This window comes from Schistocerca cancellata, chromosome 9 (genome assembly GCF_023864275.1).
Source record: "Schistocerca cancellata isolate TAMUIC-IGC-003103 chromosome 9, iqSchCanc2.1, whole genome shotgun sequence".
Classification (NCBI taxonomy): domain Eukaryota; kingdom Metazoa; phylum Arthropoda; class Insecta; order Orthoptera; family Acrididae; genus Schistocerca; species Schistocerca cancellata.
This window is the reverse complement of record NC_064634.1, coordinates 479,798,903-479,821,381: the sequence shown is the minus strand read 5'-3', so window position 1 is coordinate 479,821,381 and position 22,479 is coordinate 479,798,903. Positions and strand designations below refer to the sequence as shown.

The following is a 22,479-nucleotide window of genomic DNA, read 5'->3' as shown; positions in this document are numbered from 1 at the left end:
CAAAGGACATATACATATAGCAGAAAACTGGTGGTGGTTGTGATGATGTCAGACAATGATATAAGATGACAAGGCCTTGAAAGCAACACATTATACTCTATCATCACAGCCATTTGCCACAGATTTCTGATGAATCCTTCCCAACGTCCTCCAGTTGAATGATGTTTAGATCCTCCACTGCCCCTCCCTCCCTCCCCCTTCCATTCATATATGGTGCACAGAAAGAATGGTTCCTGGCACAGATTCCATGCACACTAAGATGAGTCTACTATTGTCTTCCATGATCCCTGTGGGAGCAATACGAAGGGGATTGTACTATATTCCTAAATTTCCCATTTAAGACTGTCTCACACAGATTAAGATTAACTGTAAATTTACTTTTCGGCTCATCAAATTGTTTCCAAGCAGGATGATTTCTGCTAGGCTGCTTCCCTGTTGGGAGCCTTGCACATTTTTGCACAATAGCCCTGGGCTATGTCCCTTGTAGTGTTCTCCAAATGCTACCTGCATTGACCTTATCAGGTGTCCTATTGCCATCTGACGACAGAGAGTTGAATGCATGTTCACACAGGAAAAACAGAATCTCTTGCACCCACTCACTGCTCTGGAGTCTTCCTCAAATGATTTTTAAAAAACTATTCTACATCTACATGTGTACTCCACAAACCACAGTGAAGTGCATGGCACAGGTGTGTCCCATTATATCAGTTATTAGGATTCCTTCCTATTCCATTCATGTGTGGAGTTGAGAAAGAAAAGAGGACAACAGGAAAAGAAGATAAGAAAAGGGGAAACAAAATGGCACAAAAGACCAGACAAAACATAAGTAAAAGTTGGGGGAAGGACTGGCCGGTGTGGAGCCAATGCCAAAGGCCAACCAACCAATGTCGATGCTAACCGAAGGACACTCAAGTTCAGAAGGAAATTCATATGCTTCATTCTGGAAGGACAAACCACTTTTAGGATGAAGACTGAAGGCAGACATAACCGTATGAGGGTCACCCGTTAACACCCACTAAGGAGGGTGGGAGGGCATATTTAGCGTGAAAGGCGAAAAGATTGGGGAGGGGGGGGGGGGCATTCCAGCAAAATATGGGTCACTGTGACAGGGGACCCCGTAACACCAAAAAGGGGGGGGGGGGGGGGGGGGGGACGACACTCATTGAAGAGTAAAACACCATGTGTCGACCCAATAGGGTTGATACAAAGAAGGCAGAGGATGGTGGAGGTGGAGTCCCACCAGGAGAGACAGAGGGAAGAATACACAAAGTTCGTCAGACAGGTTGCTGACTCCTCAAGAGTCAGCCCATAACTGAGCAAAAAGGGATTTGACATGAAGCCGGCAAATCTGCCCCTCGAGGGATCACAGAGGTTGAGTTGGGGGGGGGGGGGGGGGGGGGGGTTACTTGGCTGCTCCATCAGCAAGCCTGTGATATCCACTTGGCTAGGAACACAAAGAAAATCAACCAAATAAGCAGCACGGTCAAGATTGGTGAGAAGGCTGTGCATGGCAGAGACCGAATGGTGGCAGGCAAAAGCCTAAAGGACACTCATCGAGTCCAAACATGAGAAAATTCAGGGGAGGGAGCACCATTTAATAAAGTACAGAGCCTGGTAAATGGCCATCAATGAACACCACAAGGTGGTGGTCTGTATCAACAGAAGATGTGAAGGCATATTCCACATGATCGACAGGTTTAGAGTAATCAGTGTAAAAAAGCAATAGTATTCCACAATTCCCATAAAAATGGGCAAAAACAATCACAGAACACCATTGGAGTGATGGAGGCTTTCAGACTACATGAGAAAGCCATTCAAATCTGGAACTGAGGAACCAACCAAGAGGATGGGGTGTTCGGGTGAGAATGTGGGGAACAGAACAGAGGGAACATGGAAATCGCAGTGGAGAGAAGCGAGATGGAGCCCAACCAATAAACCCGCCTGAGGGCAGGCAGGAGGCAAGAGATGTCCTGAAGCTGTGAAAAGAATAGAATAGGAATGGTGAGCAGGGAAAAAGCGGACAGCAACAGCATAGGAAACCAAAAGATGGAACCGCCAGGGAGGGGTCCCTGTGTCAAACAGAAGACTATTGACAAGGCTGGTGTGAAAGTCACTGGCAGCCAAACAGATAAGCCAATGGTGTACAGAGTTCAAGAGGAGCAGTGTGATGCAAACAGCTGAGCCACAAACATGGCAACCACAGTCCAGACAGGACAGGACTAAGGCCCGATAAAGGCACTGATATGAAGCAACCAACTAAGCTTGTTGTCAAAAAGAATATAAATGATTGACTGATTGATTGATAGGGTTTATGGGACCAAATGGTGAGGTCATCAGTCCCACAATTCCAAGGTTAGTCACAGGAGAAAGAGCAGCCGCTAAAAGTGGAAGGATCCAGTCAGGGGAGTCAAATTATAAAATAATTAAGTTAAAACACACATAGTAAAAAGCATAAAAGGTGAGTCCAAATCTAAAAACTGGAACAAAAAGGGGCAGTCTTTCCATGGGGCAGTGGTCATGGGGTCCCAGACCAAGAAGACATGAAGTGAGATCCCAACTGCAATTACCCTGCCCCTGCTCCTCAAGGAATCGAAAAGACTATACTTACCATCTAGGGTCAAAAGAAAGGGACATTCCACTAATATATGGGTTTCTGCCAGTCTGGCTCCATGATCACATCGTGGGAGTGGTTCATTACGTAGAAGGAAACAATGAGGCTAGTATGACCAATGGGTAGAAGACATAAAACAGTGGACTCCTTCCAAGAGGAGAGGAAGGAAGAGCGCCAAACTGTAGTATCAGCTTCTCTAGCCAAACGGTCAGCCAGTTCATTTCCTGGGATGCCCACGACTTGGGCCCCAGAGAAAGACAACTGAGTAGGTGGCACAGCCAAGGGCAGAGAGAAGCTCATGGATAGCAGAGACCAAAGGGTGGCGAGAATAGCATCAGTCGATGGCCTACAAGCTGCTGAATGAGTCTGAACAAATTAAAACACTGTGGTGGGAGGCCTGAGAAACAAACTGGAGGGCTCTGTGAATGGCTAGAAACTCTGCTGTGAACACACTACATGATCCCAGCAATAAATGGTGTTCTAAGCCAGTAGGAGACATGAAAGCGTATCCCACCTTATCGATTGTCTTAGAACCATCAGCGTAGTAGAAGGTGTCACCCTGGAACTCTGCAAGGATGGCATGCACAAGACACTGGAAAACCATAGGGGTGACAAATCTAATGACCCTGGAATGGATCAGTCCTAATTTGTGGTCTAAGCACCTTCCAAGGGGAGGTATGGGAGAAGACATGGAGTGCATTCCTGTGAGTGGGGATGGAGATCCTGACAGAGGGAAGTGAGACGCATGCCAACCAGCAATCTCACCTGTGGCCGGGTGTTGGGAGGGAGACATCTCTCTTTGTTAAACAGGACAGGGCACACGGGATGGTCAGGGAACTGACGAATGGCGATTGCATAAGAAACCAAGAGTTGGCTCCGTCATATTTGTAAAGGGGGAAATCCTCACTTCTGTGAGGCGACTGTCAATGGGACTAGTGTGAAAGGCACCAATAGCCTGATGCACCCCACAATGGTGAACAGAGTCAAGCAGTTGCAAAGTGGAAGGAGCTGCTGAGCCATAAATCTGACGGCCATAATCTAGTCTGGACAAGACCAGAGCACGGTAAAGGTGGAGAAGAGTGGTATGATCTGCACCCCAAGATGTGTGGGCCAGGAGACTGAGAGCATTACGCTTATGCATGCATGTAGTCTTTAGATGGCAAATATGGGGCAGCCATGTCAGCTTTTTATCAAAAATAGGGCCCAAGAAATGGGACTGTGCTACAACATCGAGGAGCTGGTCGCCTTAATCAAGTTCGGGATCGGGATGTACTGTGGGTTGACAGCAAAAATGCTTAACCCACATTTTGGAGGGAGAAATCTAGAAGACGTGGGAGGTGGCCCATGTAGAGGCCCAGCAGACGGTGCCTTGGAGACAGCACTCAGCACATGCTGCAGAGTAGGAGCTGCATCAGATGCAAAAATCTGTTGACGTACAACACTGAGGTAACCAGAGGCCCAACAGATGTTACAAGCCCATTGATGCCTATAAGGAAGAGAGTGACACTTAGAACAGCACCCTGTCGGATACCATTCTCTTGAATCTGAGGGGTGCTGAGTGAAGCGCCAACTCAAACCCAGAAGAGCCGGTGAGATAAAAACTCGCGGGTAAAAATCTGAAAGGGACCATGGAAGCCCCAGTCATGAAGGGCGACTAAAATGTGATGGTGCCAAGCCATGTTGTATGCCTTATGTTAGTCGAAGAAGACCACAACAAGATGCCGGCGGTTAGTAAAAGCCTGTCGAATGACTGTTTACAATCTGAATACAGGGTCAGTTGGGGATTGTCCTGCCTGGAAACCACACTGATAAGGGGACAAAAGGCCCGAAGATTTAAGTACCCAACATAATCTGAAGTTAGCCATCCTCTCGAGCAGTTTACAAAGCACATTCATCAGGTGAACTGGGCAGTAGCTGTTGAGAGACATTGGGTTCTTCCCAGACTTAAGGGCAGGGGTAACTATACTGTCTCACGATTGTGACGGAGAAGCACCCGTCGGCCAAACACAGTTGAAGATCTTGAGGGGATGTTGCCTCTGGGGAACATCCAAGTGTTGGATCATCTGGTTGTGGATGGAATTCAGTTCTGGGGCCATGTCTTGTGAAGAAGTAAGAGCCTGCAAGAATTCCCATTCAGTGAAGGGTCATTATACGGCTCAGAGTGGTGCGCTACGAAACAGAGGGGGGTCTGCTCAACTCTGTGTTTCTGCTAGAGAAAGGTAGCAGGACAGCAAGAAGAAGCTGTTGCCATCGCAAAGTGTGTCATGCTGTTTTCTGTGAGGACCAATGGATCAGTGCACAGAGCACTTGGGAGGTTAAGACTTTGGACAATTTGACTGTCGCTGGCGGCCCAGAAGGCTACAGAGCTTGGATCAAACCTGTAATGAAGAGGCATACGTCCCCAGGGAGGAAACAGTGCCCCCTGCACTCCTTTGTACTCTGCTTAATAAGGTAACGTGCTTCAGTATGGAGACGCTTAAAAGCGAGGTGGTTTGTCAGTGAAGGATGGTGTTTAAATCACTGCAGCACCCATCAGCATTCCTGGACAGCGACTGCAACATCCTCTGTCCACCACAGTACCAGCTGATGATGAGGGAGACCTGTGGATAGGGGTACAGCAGTGCCAGCAGCATAAAGAATAGTGCCAGAGACACCTTGCATGATTGCATCAATGGAATTCAAGAGGGAGCTGCTTAAGTGCACAGCAGACAATATATAAAGGAAAATTGGCCCTGCAGAATGCCCAACATGGGAGCCTGTCTGCCTGGAAACAGCAGGGGAATGACAGAATCACCGGAAAGTGGTCACTGTCACAAAGGTCATAATGGGATGACCAATGTAGGGAAGCCACAAGAGCAGGGGAGAAGACTGTGCGATCGATAGCAGATGGCATTGAAGTGGGTACAGGAACCATCACTGAGGGGAGACAAACCGAGATCTGTAATAAACTGGTCAATAAGGAGATCCCTACCAGTTGAAGTGGCACTCCCTCACAGTGGGTGGTGGGCACTGAAGTCCCGAAGGAGGAGAAATGGTGGCGGTAGTTGCTGGATTAAGGTAGACAGTTCGACATAAGGAAGTGACCTACCTAGAGGGAGGTAGACATTGCAAATAGTGACTGCCAGAGTCATTTGCACTCTAGCCCCTATCGCTTCCAGATTGGTATGTAAGGGGATCTACTCACTAATGACATTGGAGCAAACCAAAGTGCAGACCCCGTCAGACGCTACACCAGGGCGGACATAGTTCTGACAGAATGCCCGATAATCACGAAATGTTGGAGATTAGATTAGATTTACTTTCATTCCAATTGATCAGTAGTGAGGAGGTCCTCCAGGATGTAGAACATGTCAGAAAAACAATAATACATGACAAATATTTGCAACTCAAACAAATAAGATAATGTACCATTCCATAGGTCCCAAGTGAAATGATCGTCCTTTTTTTTAATGAACACCATATGAAAGAATCATTTTACAAATACTAATAGACTGAATTTAAAATAAATAAGTTTTTTATTTATTTATAAGGTAATAAACATGTAATACAACTACTATGATACTTATTTACAATGAACACATTACTGCCCTGAAATGGTGCAGAAGTTATATAAAAATCAGTTGGTTCTACTGAGAAAATCATCAATGAAGTAGGAGGAGTTGGCCACCAATAAATCCTTTAGGCTTCTCTTAAACTGAATTTCATTGGTTGTTAAGCTTTTTATGGTTGCTGGCAAGTTATTGAAAATGTGTGTTCCTGAATAATGCACACCTTTTTGTACATGACTAAGTGACTTTAAATCCTTGTGAAGATTATTCTTATTTCTAGTACTGATTCCATGAATTGAGCTGTTGGTTTGAAAAAGTGATATTTTTAATGACAAATTTCATTAAGGAATAAATATACTGGGAAGCAGTAGTTAGTATCCATAGTAACCTAAACAGGCTTCTGCAGGATGATCTTGAGTTCACACCACATATAACTCTTACTGCACGTTTTTGTGCCCGGAAAACTTTAGCTTGGCTTGATGAATTACCCCAAAAAATAATCCCATATGACATTATGGAATGAAGGTAAGCATAGTATGCCAGCTTTTTCATTTTTACATCCCCTATGTCTGACACAATTCGCATTGCAAATAGAGATTTGTTAAGATGCTTCAGCAGTTATGTGGTATGCTCCTCCCAGTTGAATTTATTGTCAAGCTGTAATCCCAAGAATTTAACACTGTCTACTTCTATCTGCTAGTCAATACATGTTAGGCATATACTCGTGGGACACCCCTTACAAGTCCTGAACTGCATGTAGTGCGTTTTTTCAAAGTTTAGTGACAAAGAATTGGCAAGGAAACAGTGATTAATGTCCACAAATATTTTATTAACTGATCTTTCTAAGAGTACAATTGATTTGCTATTTATTGCAATGTTTGTATCATCGACAAACAAAACGAACTTGGCATCTGGTAATGTTACTGATGAAAGGTCACTGATATACACAAGAAAAAGTAAGGGCCCTAAAATGGAACCTTGTGGTACCCCACATGTATTTAGTTCCCAGTTGGATGATGCTTGTCTCAAATGGCTCTGAGCACTATGCGACTTAACTTCTGAGGTCATCAGTCGCCTAGAACTGAGAACTAATTAAACCCAGCTAATCTAAGGACATCACAGACATCCATGCCTGAGGCAGGATTCGAACCTGCGACCGGAGCTGGATGATGCTTGATACATGTCTCTTTCCTAATAACACCCTTTGTTTCCTGCCAGAGATATAAGATTTGAACCATTTTGCAGCATTTCCTGTTACACTATAATATTCTAATTTACTTAAGAGGATATTGTGATTTACACAGTCAAATGTCTTTGGCAGATCACAAAATATACCAGTAGTCTGCAATTTTTTGTCTAATGAATTAAGCACATTTTCACTGTAAGTGGAGATAGCCTTCTCAATATCAGAACCCTTTAGAAATCCGAACTGTGACTTTGAAAGTAGTTTATTTGAGATAAGATGGTTATAAAGCCGATTGTACATTACTTTTTCTAAAATTTTTGGGAATGCTGGCAAAAGTGAAATTGGATGGAAATTTGTTGCTATTTCTTTATCTCCCTTCTTAAACAGTGGCTTAACTTCAGCATATTTCAACCGTTCAGGAAATATTCCACTGATGAACAACTGGTTACACAGATAGTTTAATATGTTACTTAACTCAGAATCACATTCTTTAATTAAGTTTGTCGATATTTCATCATACCCACTAGATGTTTTTGATTTTTAAGATTTTATGATGGACATTATTTATGCTGGGGTAGTGAGGGTCAAATTCCTATTATGGAAGTTACTTGAAATATTTGGTCTGAGCTATTCCATAGCAGCATCTACAGAACCTGACAACCCCATCTTTTCAGTAACAGTTATAAAATGTTTGTTACAATGTTCTGCAACACTATACACACCTGTTGCCAATGTATCATTTACTCTTAATGTTATTTGTCCCTCTTCATGTCTGGTTCTACTGGTTTCCTCCCTCACTATATCCCATACTGTCTTTATTTTGTTATCTGATATGACTATCTTTTCCTTGTAATATATTTGCTTTGATGTCTGTATTACAGTCTTTAATATTTTGCAGTATTTCTTGTAATGTGCTATAGCATCAACATCGGAACTGTTTCGGATTGACAGATACAGTTTTCTTTTTGTTTTACAAGATACCCCTATCCCTTGAGTAATCCATGGCTTCTTTGTAGACTCTGCTCTAACCTTGGTAAGTTTTGGGGGGAAACAGTGTTCAAATAAGGTAAGCACTTTACTAGCAAAAATGATATATTTTTCATTCATGCCATGAGCACTGTAAACATCAGTACAGTGAATGTCTCTGCGGAGTGTCCTAAAATAATCCATTTTTGGCTTATTGTTTACCCTCTTGAGCTCAGATTTAACAGATTTTATATCCTGTTCAGTATTAACATTTAACAGAAGGAACTGCATGTCATGGTCTGAGAGGCCATTGACTATTGGTTTTGTAATATAATTTTGTTCATTGGACTTTTCTATAAAGATATTATCAATGGTTGTTTGTGAGCAATTGGCTACCCTAGTGGGGAACTTTACAGTGGGAATTAAGTTGAATGATAGTGTTACCAACTCAAATAAGTTCTTATTTGGAGAGTCTTTAAGGAAATCTACATTGAAATCACCAGCAACGACTATTTCTTTGTTTTTGGTTGTTAAATGGGCCAGTACAGCTTCAAGGTGGTTTACGAACAGATTAAAGTTACCTGCAGGTGCTCTATATACACTTAACACTATGAAGGATTTTTTTTGTGAAATTCTACTTCTGTTGCACATGCTTCCACATACTATTCAGTTCCTGATGAATGTGACAACTCTTCCTTTCTCCATTTCTGATCTACAAAAGTGAGATGCTAACCTAAACCATGTAGCACTTAAAAAGTTTTATACCAGTGGTCACATGATGTTCAGAGAGGCAGATTATGTCAGCTGGGTCTGAAGACTCTAATTCATCTATGCAGACAATTAATTACTTCATTAATTTTATTTCTCAGTCCTCCAATATTTTGATGCAATAAAGATAGCTGACATTTCAAATTGCCTGAGTTAAAATTGGGTAGAGTTAAAATATCTGCTGACCGTTGAAAATTCTTAACCAATAGCTGTTTATGCTGATGTAATAAGCTAGGATTATGTTTTATGGTTTCTTTCTCAAACTGATGGTTTGTCTCAGTCCTAACCTCTTAAAATTTGGTTTCTTTCTGTCCCCGCTACCCTAAAAAAGGGTCTTTTCTGAACCTTATAACCACTGGTATTTTATCACTCATGACAGTGCCTCCTCCCTTTAACTTTCCTGCTATTTTGGTATTCTGATCCTAGTTCATCCTGCAAAAGTAGGCCAACACCTCTTCCATGGGAACGACCTAACAACAATACTTTCTTTCTCTTTACTGATTTCCCTACATTCTTACTTTTCAATTTGCTGCTGAAAGTTTGTTGTGCCCTGTCTACACCTGGAACTGCTTGAGGGTCACCAGCTCCTAACTGAAGCAACAGATCAAATCTATTTTCCACATTCACCACGAAGCTGTCAGACAAAGTTCTAGGCCTGTTCCTCCTGTTGCCACTTCCCACCTCTCTTTACCCTTCTCCCTCCTTAACCTGTCAAGATCTCCCCTGGCCTTTTCTAACTCAGCCTGAAGGGTGTCAATTTTCCCCTCCTGTTCTAGTATCTTCCCAACTCTACTACAAATCCTACAAAACCACTGATGAGTCTCATTTACTTCCCCTATTCCCACACCACTACAGTTATCCACATGGAAAAACTACAGCACCCATCACACCAAAGCCCCGACCTAACAATTCTACGGCAAGTCAAGCACTTTACACTCATGATAAACGTAATAGTTTATTAAGAATAAGTCAGTTAAATTACAGATAAACACGAAAATATGGTTCCACAAATTTGGCCTATACGTAACTGTGTGTAAACAAAAACATGCAAAGTTTCTGAAACAACAACTTTACACTACTTTCCATAAATGCTAGTTAAATAATGAAGAGGTGTGCTACAGTTAAATTGCTTGAGAGAGCAAAGAACAACTAAACGAAATTTTATAGATTTGCTGTGGCAAAACGTAAACAGAAAATATGACTGTACGATCTTTTCGTATTTTCTGCTATATTACGTAAAGAAAAATGAAAACTTTAATGGTACACTTAAAAGACACACTAATACACCTATTTACCATGTTTTTAATCAGTAGTAAACTATATCTTTTTATAATCTAAAATGACTTATCTTTACGAGAACACCAAAACTCGCGCTAGTCACCTGGCCGCCGTGGTCATCATGGAAATGCATTTCTTGAAAAACAAGATGGAATGCAGAATAGGAGGAGACAAGATGTTGTATTTCTGGGAGGTGACGATAGTATCTGTTGCAATTCCACTGGATGATTGTGTGGCAAGAGTCCAGGTTAGACATAAAGAAGCTGAGAGGTCATCTCACTCGGTCAGCGGTCATCACCGACAAAGATGGGGTGAAATCTATAAATAAGATGGGAGACTCAGGTTGCGAGGGGGAGATGGCGCCTCCAGGGGCACTGGAGGGTCTTGTCTTTCGACTTATGTTTCTCCTCCTCCTCCTCCTCCTCCTCCTCCTCCTCCTCCTCCTCTTTCAGAGCTGGAGGAGGGCAGTACACACAGGGAGTACAGTGGCTGCAACCGAAATAAGAGCAGGCGACACTGGGGCGCACAGATGGTGTGTCTCGTGGCCGAGTGGTGGTCAGAGTCTTCCGGCCTGAGAGAGACCGTGGAGAGGGTCCCAGCCCAATCACCAGAATGTGTCGAAGAAGGGGGGGCACTTCTTTGGGCGGGGAGGGGAAGCAGCTCCCGGATGGGAGGTCGTGGGGACTGTAGGCGAGGGGGAGGGGAGAGGGGAATGGGGCTGGGGTAAGGTCGAGGTAGGAGAGGAAAAGGATGTAAAAGATGCAAAAGTGGGAGATAATGACAATGGATGGAGTGTCTCAAACTTTTGGTGAGTCTCCGCATGAGTCAGGCGATCTAAGAACTTGTACTCTTGAATCTTCTTTTCTGTTTTGTAAGCTTGGCAATCCGGTGAGGGAGGGGAGTGGCGGTCGTGACAACTGCCACTCACAGGTGGCGGAACACAGGGGCTTCCCTCATGGAGTGGATGTCCACAGTCACCACACAGAGGGTCCACCATATAGCACGAAGACATATGCCCAAAACACAAGCACCGAAAGCACCTCATGGATGGTGGGACATATGGCTTCACGTCACATCTGTAGTGCATAATCTTGACCTTCTCTTGGGAGGGTATCCCCCTCGAAAGCCAGAATGAAGGTGCCAATATCAGTGCGGTTATCTTCGCGACCCTTCTGCACACGTCGAACAAAATGAATGCCGCATTGCTCCAGATTGGCCCAGAATTCCTCATCAGTCTGCAGGATGAGGTCTCTACAAAAAAATCACTCCCTGGACCATATTCAGAGATGGGTCAGAAGTAATACACACTGGGATATTGCCAAGATGATCACAAGCACAAACAGTTGCAGATTGGGAGGCAGAAGAGGCTTTGATCAACAGGGAGCCCGACCGCATCTAAGAGACTTCACTTCACCAAACTTGTCCTCAATATTCTCCATAAGAAACAATGACTTTGTGGTTGTGAATGTGTCGCCATTCGTTCTAGTACAGACGAGGTATTGGGGAAAGTGTTTCATCCCAAGACAGCAAGCCTGGCCCGCCTCCCACAGTGTACTCAGGGAAGGGTAGGCTGCTGAGTCATACGAAGCAGCATTCAATGATCCTTCACCATTTGGAGTGACAGCTGTTTGAGAATGGCCAGATTTTTGCAGCTTGATATGCTTCATGTGCTAAGCATCCGCCCTTAATACCACCCACTCTGATCAGGGGTTCTACCCATTGGCGCCACAGCATGGGCCACCTGGGATGGCAGCCATTGCTGGGAGTTCCAATGCTCAAAGAATACAAGCAGCCACTCCTTGGCATACATGGGGAGGAAACAGCTCAGGTATCAATAGTGTTATTCCTTTGTTGTCAGGGGGCTCAGCCAGATGGGTAGATAACAGCCCCACCACATGGACTGGCTACATGTGCTGATGACCTATCAGGTTGGAAGGCTCAAATGGTTCAAATGGCTCTGAGCACTATGGGACTTAACATCTTAACATCATCAGTCCCCTAGAACTTAGAACTACTTAAACCTAACTAACCTAAGGACATCACACACATCCATGCCCGAGGCAGGATTCGAACCTGCGACCGCAGCAGTCGCGCGGTTCCGGACTGGGCGCCTAGAACCGCTAGACCATCGCGGCCGGCCAGGTTGGAAGGGGGCTACAGTGGGAAAAGGAGAGGGGAAGGAAGGTGGGAGAGGAATCCACACCGTATGTGCTAGGAAGGGAGTTCTTCCCCAAATGGCTCACACTAAAAACAGAAAATTTGGAAGTGGAGGTTAAATCTCAAGTGGGGACCTAAACACCAAAAAGGATGAAAGAACTGGCAGAAGGAACAAAATTCCAAACAATGCTGGAATCAGTTGGATAACCTGGTCAATACAAATCAGAACATTGAGAGAGGGGAAAGAGAGGGCAACGGGGAAGGAGTGAGGATAGGGAGGGAGGGCAGGGTGAAGGAAATGTAGCCAGGGAAGGAAGAAATGGCTGCAATATAGCTTGGGGCCCCATGTGTGCCATGAATGAACTCACGAAAGAACTGTGAGCCCCAAGGAGGGGAGGAGGGGGTCAGAAATAACAGCTATGAAACGGAACTCGGAGACCAGGTCAGGACTGGGCATCAAGGTAGAGGTCCAGATTGGAATGGACCATAGTACAATGACAGAAATGCACCACCAGTGATTCAGGGAGAGACAACTGAAAACCATGTGAGTGTGCATGTGGAAGCACGCCAGATGGTTCTGCAGAAGCCACTGAGTAAGAACTAGTCCAGATACAGCAATCATACATATATGGTCTGATAGAGCCACGAGGCCATTAATAGCAATGAGGTAAAGAAGGACAATCAATATAGAACCATGTGGAATGCCATTCTCCTGCATCTTTGGAGAACTGATAATGATTCCAACTTGAACTCTAAATGGCCAGTGGGACTGGAACTGGTGAATAAACCCTGGGAGGGAGCCCCAAAGACCCCACTCATGGAGTGTAAGTAAAATGTGTAGGTGCTCAGCCATGTCATAGGCTTTAGGAAGACTGAAGGAAACAGTGACAAGATGGTTGCCAAACTGTGGTTTCCAATCAAATCAGGTAACTGATCAGAGCTCATCCCTCCTGAAAGCCACAAATGGTCCTGACATTCGAGGGCTGAACAGAGCTTATGAGCCTCCACCTGCTCGAATAACTTCCAGGGGATGTTAGTCAGACTGTTCAGCTGGTAACTACTGAGGGACAACAGAACCTTACTAGGCTTAAGGTAAGAAACGATAAGATAGTCCATCCACTGAGATGGGAAAATAACTTTGAATCCAAATATGACTAAACACCTGGAGGAGATATTGTGGTTGCAGAGGATTGAAGTGTCGAAGCTATCAGTTTTGGATGGAATCAGGGCCATGATCTAAATTGTGGGAAGAGATGGCCAGAAGAAATTCCCATTTAATTAAAGGTTAATTGTAGAATTTTGCCTGACAAGGGGTTAAATGTATGTCGGAAGCATCAACCTACTGTTTCCACAGGAGGAAGGCAGCTTGGTAGAAAGCTGATGCAGATGTCGTCACAAAATGGGTCACAAGTGTTCTGCAAGAACCAATGAATCCATTCCAAGGCTACTGGGCAGGGCAAGGCCTGGGATGGAAGACGGCCGTTGGCAGCCTTGGAGGGTGCAGAGTATAGTCCACACCTGTAATGAATGGGCAAGGAAAAGCTAGGGCAGAGACAAAGTGTTCGCAACACACCCACTTGCTCTGTTTCATAAAGTAACAGACTTTGGTGTGACGGCATTGAAAGGTAAGAATACAATCAGAAGACTGCTGGCGCTCAATACATTGCAAGGCTCGACAGTGATCACCACTAGCAATGGCCGTGCTCCACCACCTGTCGAAGAGCGGACAGTGAATAATTGTATCACACATATCAAGGCCATCTTCATCAACACAACCTGACAATGGGGGTAAACAAGGCCTGGGAGGTACACAAAGGCCAATCAGTGCAAGCCCAGCAGATAACTTGGTCATCAGGAACCTGGTCATTGGGGGCCAGGAAGGGAACAAGTGGTTGCAATCACAGTGGTCACTGTGCGTAGAGCAATATAACGAAGGGAGAAGGCAAGTGGAAGTGAGCAAAAGATCAATGGCAGAGAAGATGCCATAAGCGGCACTAAAATTGGTAGGGAAATCATCATTAAGAATGCACAGGTCCACAAGAAACTGGTCTATTAGGAGGCCCCTGTTAGATGAGAAAGAACTGCCCCAGAAGGGATGATGGGCATTATAATCCCCACAGAGGAAGGAAGGGAAGGGGGAGTTGTTGGAGGAGGGCAGTGGGCATAGGTGGCTCGTCAGGAGGGAGATGAGAGACTGCAAACCGTGACTCCTGACAAAGTGAACACAGACAGAAATTGTTTCCAATGTGGTACAAAGGGGAATCCAGGTACAAACAATGTCTGTACTGCCCAACGTGGAAACGCCACTGGAAGCCCCAAAACAGTCGACCTGGTTCTGACAGAGATCATGGAACCCACAAAGGGCCGGTGAGTGAGCAAAAGTAAAATGTGATTCCTGGTGGGTGAACCCAGCTGCGGAATACCAGGAAATAAGAAATTGCAAGTCCAGAAGGTGACAGTGATATCCATTACTTTCCATTGGATAAGCACCGAGGCCTCCAGTCTGGGAGATGCCAAGGAGGGGGCACCTGAGAGGGGGCTGCCCATCAACAGCAGAAACCAATACAGTGGAACACCTCTTCAGTGGAGTAGGAGAAGCAGTACCCAAAAGGGAGAGTGTGAGAACTGCAGGGGAGGAGGAGAGAACAGGGGGTGGGACTGTTATAACGTCAAGTTTAACACATATAATTCAGAACGACACAACACATATAAGTCACAGAGTAAGTTGACAAGTAAGACATGTGTACACATCAGCATTCGAATAAGCACTGAGACACAGTCTAGCGGCCGCTGCTCGGCTGGCCGCTTAGGTGGCGCAGCTGCTGCACGGCTGCCAGACAACGCCGCACGTAGAGGACGCGCGTAATTGCGCGGCGGCGCTTTGAATGATCGGCGAGTCACAACAGGGACCAAGTGAGGAGGAGGGAGGAATGGGAAAGGATGTAACAGAGGAAAAGTTAGATGTCATAGACACAGGGTGAAGATGATCATATTGCTAAAAAGCCACACTGTAGAATTAATGATCTTTTCCCTCTCACAAACGGGGCAACCCGTCGAGCGCAGAGAGTGATGGACATGACACTTAACACACACAGGTAGTGGAACCCAGGGGCTCCCCTCATGGAGTGGGTATTCACATTCCCCACAGAGAGGGTCTGCTGTACAGTGAGCAGACATGTTCCTGAAATGTAAACACCAAAAACATCTCACGGATGGCGGGACATGTGGCTTCACATCACACCAATAACCATACCCTTGACCTTCTCCGCATGGATATCTCCCTCAAATGCCAGAATCAAAGCACTGGTATTGATGAGATTATTCTTACAGCCTTTCTGAACATGCTGAACAAAATGAACGCTCCGCCTTTTCAGACTGCCCTGAAGTTTCTCATCACTTTACAGGATGAGGTATCTATGTGAAATGACACACTGAACCAAATTCAAAGACAACTCAGGAGTAATGGGCACTAGGATGTCGTCAACATGGTCACAAGCACGAAGGGTTGCCGACTGAGGGGCACAAGAAATTTTAATCAACAAGCGAATCCAATCACATCTTACTCAGAGACTCTATTTTGCCGAACCTGTCTTCAATAGTTTCCATGAAAAAGAATGGCTTGGGACACCGAAAGTGTCCCCATCAGTCCTGGTGCAGAGCACGTAGTGGGAAAAGGGTTCCACCACAAGCTGGTAAGCCAGCCCCTCCTCCCAGGAGGTAGCCACAGTGTGTAGGATCATAAAAAGCAGCATTAAAAGATCCATTCCCAATGGAAAGACACCCATAGAAGAGAGGCCAATATTATTTTCATACGCAAAGTGTCTGCCCTGATACCACCCACTCCGATCTCATAGGCTCTCTCTGTGGGTGCCACCCAGACACAGTATGGGCCGTCTCGCACAGCTGTCATTCCTAGGAGTTCCAATACTCCAGAATGACAAGCAACCACTCCTGGGTGTATACAAGGAGGTAGCAGCTCAGGTATCGGATGTATAATCCCTGTGTTGTCAGGTGGCTCACCAAAAAGGGTACATAATGACCCCACCACACGGACTGGCTACCATGCTGGCTGTATGGCTTTATAAGGACAATGGTGTCTTATGAAAGATGGAAGAGGTGGTATGGCCACACACCAAAGATTCTAAGTAAGGTGTTCTTCCCCAATTGGCTCATACTATGGAGAGAAACTTTTGAATGGGAGGTCACACCCCAAATGAGGGTGAGGGACCAAAAATTCCAAAAAGGAGAGGTAAAAAAAAAAAGGGGAGGAACAAAATTGCGAGAGACACAGAAACCAGGATAACTGAGCCAACATAAGGAAGGACACAGAGAGGTGGGAAGGTGGGGGCAAAGGGGAAGGAGAGAGGGTAAGGTGGGGGCAAAGGGGAAGGAGAGAGGGTAAGGTGGGGGCAAAGGGGAAGGAGTGAGGGCAGGGAGGGATGGGCACAGAGAAGGGAATGCGGCCCACGAAGAAACAAAGGTCCAAAATAACTTGGGGCCCATGTGCACCACACATGAACTCCTGTAAGAGCTGTGAGTCCCCTGGGGTGTTGAACTAGAATAGTATTTCTCTCTGAGACAAAACAAGTATTTTATAAATCTGAAGCTGTGATCACTCGATGACTTATAGGAATCCTCTCAATATCTTTGACAAACTGGAAGGTATTAGAGGTGCATTATTCATTCCTCCAGTCTGAACAAGAATACAAACTAAAATATGGTGCCCCATCTTGTGTGAATGTTGTTACATTACTCAGATCACTGAGATGTAAAAAGAAAATCCTTTGGTTCCAGCCATTCACTATTAAAACAAAGTTTTATAGGATTCTGCCAAAATTGCAACAGAAGTGGAGATTTATTTTATCCCAACCTCTTACCCCCTTCCCCACCGGGCAGAAGTATCATCAGCTGCCAAAACACAGCCAAGTTTGGGCCATATTTTATGACCAAGCATACTGAGTGCACGGCAAAATACTCTCCTCCCTGTGTGCTATCATCTACCAAAATCTCCTTTCAGTATTTCAAACAATTTATGAGATATGAGAGATGTTATGCACAGTTCTTTCTTGCTTTATCATTCGTGCATGTGAGCAAAAGTGCATGAGGTATATACAGTCCCATTACTTGAGACTGGAAAGGTATATCTACCTCCCTCAAGTTTAAAGAAAAATTCAATAAGTTAGCGACATTTTATACACAGCAATGTATGACCTAACATGCACTAAATGCATCATAGTGGCCTCTATTTATCATTATAACTGTGACCATTAATGAAATGGTATACAGTTCATCATGAAGTTGTTGAATGAGGCTATGAGGTGCAAGAGAACCAAATTTTTTATTACTGAGTAGTTTCTTGAACTGTGTATTAATACTGGGTTTGTGTGTTATAGAAGCTGTTATTGGTGCTTGCAGGCCCTCCTGCCTGTTGTCACTTGAGCTCTCAAGCACAGAATTCAGACGCGCAACCAATGTGAATGTCAAACGTTGAGAATGTGCTAATTGCTGTGTAGATCTTTCAGGCTATCATAAAATAATATTTCCGAATGTTTTCCATAATAGTTAAGTCATGTATTTATGAGATCTTGCTATTTGAGTATATTTTTTAAACTAACAGCTTTTACACATTGTTATTTTTCATATTCACAAGGCATGATAATAGCCTAGTGAGCTCAGATCTGTAGTTACGTTTAAGTTATGTTTGTGTAAAGTAATTTTTTATGAGTTTAAATTTAGGGCCATAAGGTGGTTTTTCTTTTAAATTTTTTTTAATTATTCTCGTTGCTTTTATACAATTGAATAATCTGTGTAGATCACCACAATTTGCAAATACTAATTAATCATTGTGTTAATACCAGTGCTCTGTTTTAATTAACGTGGTGAAAATAAATTTTTGTATCCTCAAATGGTTCAGCATTCCACTCCAGCAGCCCATGCACCCTGTTTACCAATCCTATACCACTGCCCTTCTTTGTAGATGTTCACTATATCCTGATAGTCCTATTTAGTATGTTTCCCACATATCTGACCAATGTTTTACGATATTTTGTAGGCAGTCTCATTTGTGCATACATTAATCATATTTCCTTAGTATTCTACCAATGAAACAAAGTTTGCTGCCTGCTTTACCTACACCTGAACATATGCATTCCACACTTCGTATCCCTACAAATTGATATGTGGGCGCGCGCACGTGGGCATGCACCCGCGCACGTGCACATCTGCCCGCGCACCCGCACACTTACACACATTCACGCATGTTTCTTTGCAGTTTAAATGGTAATAGTCTTTAGATAAAATATCCTCTCCCCCCAACACTTTAGGGAGAGGGCATGATATTCAACAAAAATTTAAAATACTTGTTACACTTGTCACATTGTTGCCTAAATTGATGAGCAATTCTCACCTGAACCAAAAAGATCCCTCTTCCCAGTATGCAAAATTGAGTAAATTAATTAAGACCTGGTACCCAGGAGATTGGCACTTTCTTCTGTCATAAATGAAAAGGTTGTTCAGAGCTGTGTTCAAAATACATCTACATTATCATAATGGGGAGGAGCAGGGGCAGAGGGGAGGGTGGGGGAGAAAGGGTGGGAATGGGGGGAGAGGGAGCGGGGGGAGAGAGAGGGAGTGGGGGGAGAGAGAGGGAGTGGGGGGAGAGAGAGGGAGTGGGGGGAGAGAGAGGGAGTGGGGGGAGAGAGAGAGAGGGAGTGGGGGGGGAGAGAGGGAGTGGGGGGGAGAGAGAGAGTGGGGGGAGAGAGGGAGCGGGGGGGAGAGAGGGAGCGGGGGGGGAGAGAGGGAGCGGGGGGGGGGGGAGAGGGAGCGGGGGGAGAGAGGGAGCGGGGGGAGAGAGGGAGCGGGGGGAGAGAGGGAGCGGGGGGAGAGAGGGAGCGGGGGGGAGAGAGGGAGCGGGGGGGAGAGAGGGAGAGGGAGCGGGGGGGAGAGGGAGCGGGGGGGAGAGGGAGCGGGGGGGAGAGGGAGCGGGGGGAGAGGGAGCGGGGGGGAGAGGGAGCGGGGGGGAGAGGGAGCGGGGGGAGAGGGAGCGGGGGGGGAGAGGGAGCGGGGGGGAGAGGGAGCGGGGGGGAGAGGGAGCGGGGGGGAGAGGGAGCGGGGGGAGAGGGAGCGGGGGGGAGAGGGAGCGGGGGGGAGAGGGAGCGGGGGGGAGAGGGAGCGGGCGGGGGAGAGGGAGCGGGGGGGGGAGAGAGGGAGCGGGGGGGAGAGAGGGAGCGGGGGGGAGAGAGGGAGCGGGGGGGAGAGAGGGAGCGGGGGGGAGAGAGGGAGCGGGGGGGAGAGAGGGAGCGGGGGGGAGAGAGGGAGCGGGGGGGAGAGAGGGAGCGGGGGGGAGAGAGGGAGCGGGGGGGAGAGAGGGAGCGGGGGGGAGAGAGGGAGCGGGGGGGAGAGAGGGAGCGGGGGGGGAGAGAGGGAGCGGGGGGGAGAGAGGGAGCGGGGGGGAGAGAGGGAGCGGGGGGGAGAGAGGGAGCGGGGGGGAGAGAGGGAGCGGGGGGGAGAGAGGGAGCGGGGGGGAGAGAGGGAGCGGGGGGGAGAGAGGGAGTGGGGGGGGGGAGAGAGGGAGTGGGGGGGAGAGAGGGAGTGGGGGGAGAGAGGGAGTGGGGGGGAGAGAGGGAGTGGGGGGGAGAGAGGGAGTGGGGGGGAGAGAGGGAGTGGGGGGGAGAGAGGGAGTGGGGGGGAGAGAGGGAGTGGGGGGAGAGAGGGAGTGAGGGGAGGGAGTGGGGGGGAGAGGGAGTGGGGGGAGAGGGAGTGGGGGGAGAGGGAGTGGGGGGAGAGGGAGTGGGGGGAGAGGGAGTGGGGGGAGAGGGAGTGGGGGGAGAGGGAGTGGGGGGAGAGGGAGTGGGGGGAGAGGGAGTGGGGGGAGAGGGAGTGGGGGGAGAGGGAGTGGGGGGAGAGGGAGTGGGGGGGAGATAGGGAGTGGGGGGGAGAGAGGGAGTGAGGGGAGGGAGTGGGGGGGAGAGGGAGTGGGGGGGAGAGGGAGTGGGGGGAGAGGGAGTGGGGGGAGAGGGAGTGGGGGGAGAGGGAGTGGGGGGAGAGGGAGTGGGGGGAGAGGGAGTGGGGGGAGAGGGAGTGGGGGGAGAGGGAGTGGGGGGAGAGGGAGTGGGGGGAGAGGGAGTGGGGGGAGAGGGAGTGGGGGGAGAGGGAGTGGGGGGAGAGGGAGTGGGGGGAGATAGGGAGTGGGGGGGAGAGAGGGAGTGGGGGGAGAGAGGGAGTGGGGGGGAGGAGAGGGAGTGGGGGGGAGAGGGAGTGGGGGGGAGAGGGAGTGGGGGGGAGAGGGAGTGGGGGGGGAGAGGGAGTGGGGGGGAGAGGGAGTGGGGGGGAGAGGGAGTGGGCAGAGAGGGAGTGGGCAGAGAGGGAGTGGGCAGAGAGGGAGTGGGGGGGAGAGTGAGTGGGGGGGGAGGGAGTGGGGGGGAGAGGGAGTGGGGGGGGGGGGAGAGGGAGTGGGGGGGGGGAGAGGGAGTGGGGGGGAGGGGGAGTGGGGGGGAGAGGGAGTGGGGGGGAGAGGGAGTGGGGGGGAGAGGGAGTGGGGGGGGAGAGGGAGTGGGGGGGAGAGGGAGTGGGGGAACGGGGGAGAGGGGGGAGAGAGGAAGAGAGAGGGAGAGGGGGGAGAGAGGAAGAGAGAGGGAGAGGGGGGAGAGAGGAAGAGAGAGGGAGAGGGGGGAGAGAGAGCGGAGAGGGGTTGGGAGGGGAGGGGGAAGTTGGTTGAGAATGTCCGAGAGCCTCTACGTCTACAGTCACGCAGGGTTAAGTATAGACAACATACCATTACTTTCTGTGATGCATGCATTTGTACTGCAACCAACTGTAGTTCAGCAAATATAACTTCGCGAAGTGGTAATGTCCTCAGGAAACACACCCGTCACACCTTTAGTCCTGCCAAAATCAGGATAATTCTTTAATGTTGATTGTAGCACCTTGGCAAATATGACAAGATTTGCTTTTGTTTTCTTTGTCTTGGATTCCTCTTTTTTTTTTCCACTGGCAACAGATTAAGGGTTGAGATGAAGCGAGAATACTTCCACTTTACATTTAATAACACTGTTCAACAAAAAAAAACTTTTTTTCTATTTTTGATAATAAATATTGTGATCTTAGTTGTATTTTGAGTGCTGAATTGAGAACTGTTTTTGTTTTTTTTCTGTCAGGGATAGTTTATGAGTAATCACAATTTTATTTCTCTTTTCAGTTTCTGATTTAGTGCAGCAAACGTGAAGTGAAATTCGACAAACAAATGCACATCTTTATGATGTTATAAGTTCATCACATTAATGGAGGGTGGGATCTAACATATAACACAGTAACCTTTGTGTATACACTTTGAAGCATTTATTTGACATGAGAAATCACAGAAAATTACAAACAATGAGCCACTGCCTTGTAATGCATATCACTTTTTTCTCTTGTATTGTGAATCTTTCTTCTCTCGAATGATATTCCAGCAATAATCTGCTAGCATAGAAGGTGCCCACTTCCTTTCATAGCGCCTTTCTATGGTAGAAATGTCTTTATGGAATCTTTCCCCATGTTCATCCGATACGTCACTACAACTCTCTGTGAAGTAGTCCAGATGAGAGTCCATCCTGAGAGTACCTTCAAAGACATATTGCACCCCATATCCTGATATGCTTTGATCATATCCTTCACTATTGCTTTGTAGTTAGTAGCTCTTCTTCTTCCGAGGAAGTTTTCCGACACCATCTTGAAACAGTCCCATGCAGTTTTTTCTTTATCAGTTAAACATGCTTCAAAATTTGCATCTTTCTGCAGCTCCCTGATTTGTGGGCCCACAAATACACCTTCCTTTATTTTTGCAGCTGAAAGACGAGGGAATTTGGTAGCTAGATATGCAAACCCACAGCCTGTTGGATCCATGGCCTTCACGAACTGTTTCATCAGGCCAAGTTTGATGTGAAGCAGTGGAAGTAGTATATATTCAGGAGCTACCAGACTTTCAC

The 22,479-nt window shown here is 46.8% G+C and overlaps 1 protein-coding gene across 1 annotated transcript in view; it reads right to left on the bottom strand.

Annotated features, from left to right (window-relative positions):
* Positions 1–22,479, bottom strand: part of LOC126100601 (sorting and assembly machinery component 50 homolog B) — a 108,669-nt gene that overhangs the window by 56,906 nt on the left and 29,284 nt on the right. The window lies entirely within an intron of this gene.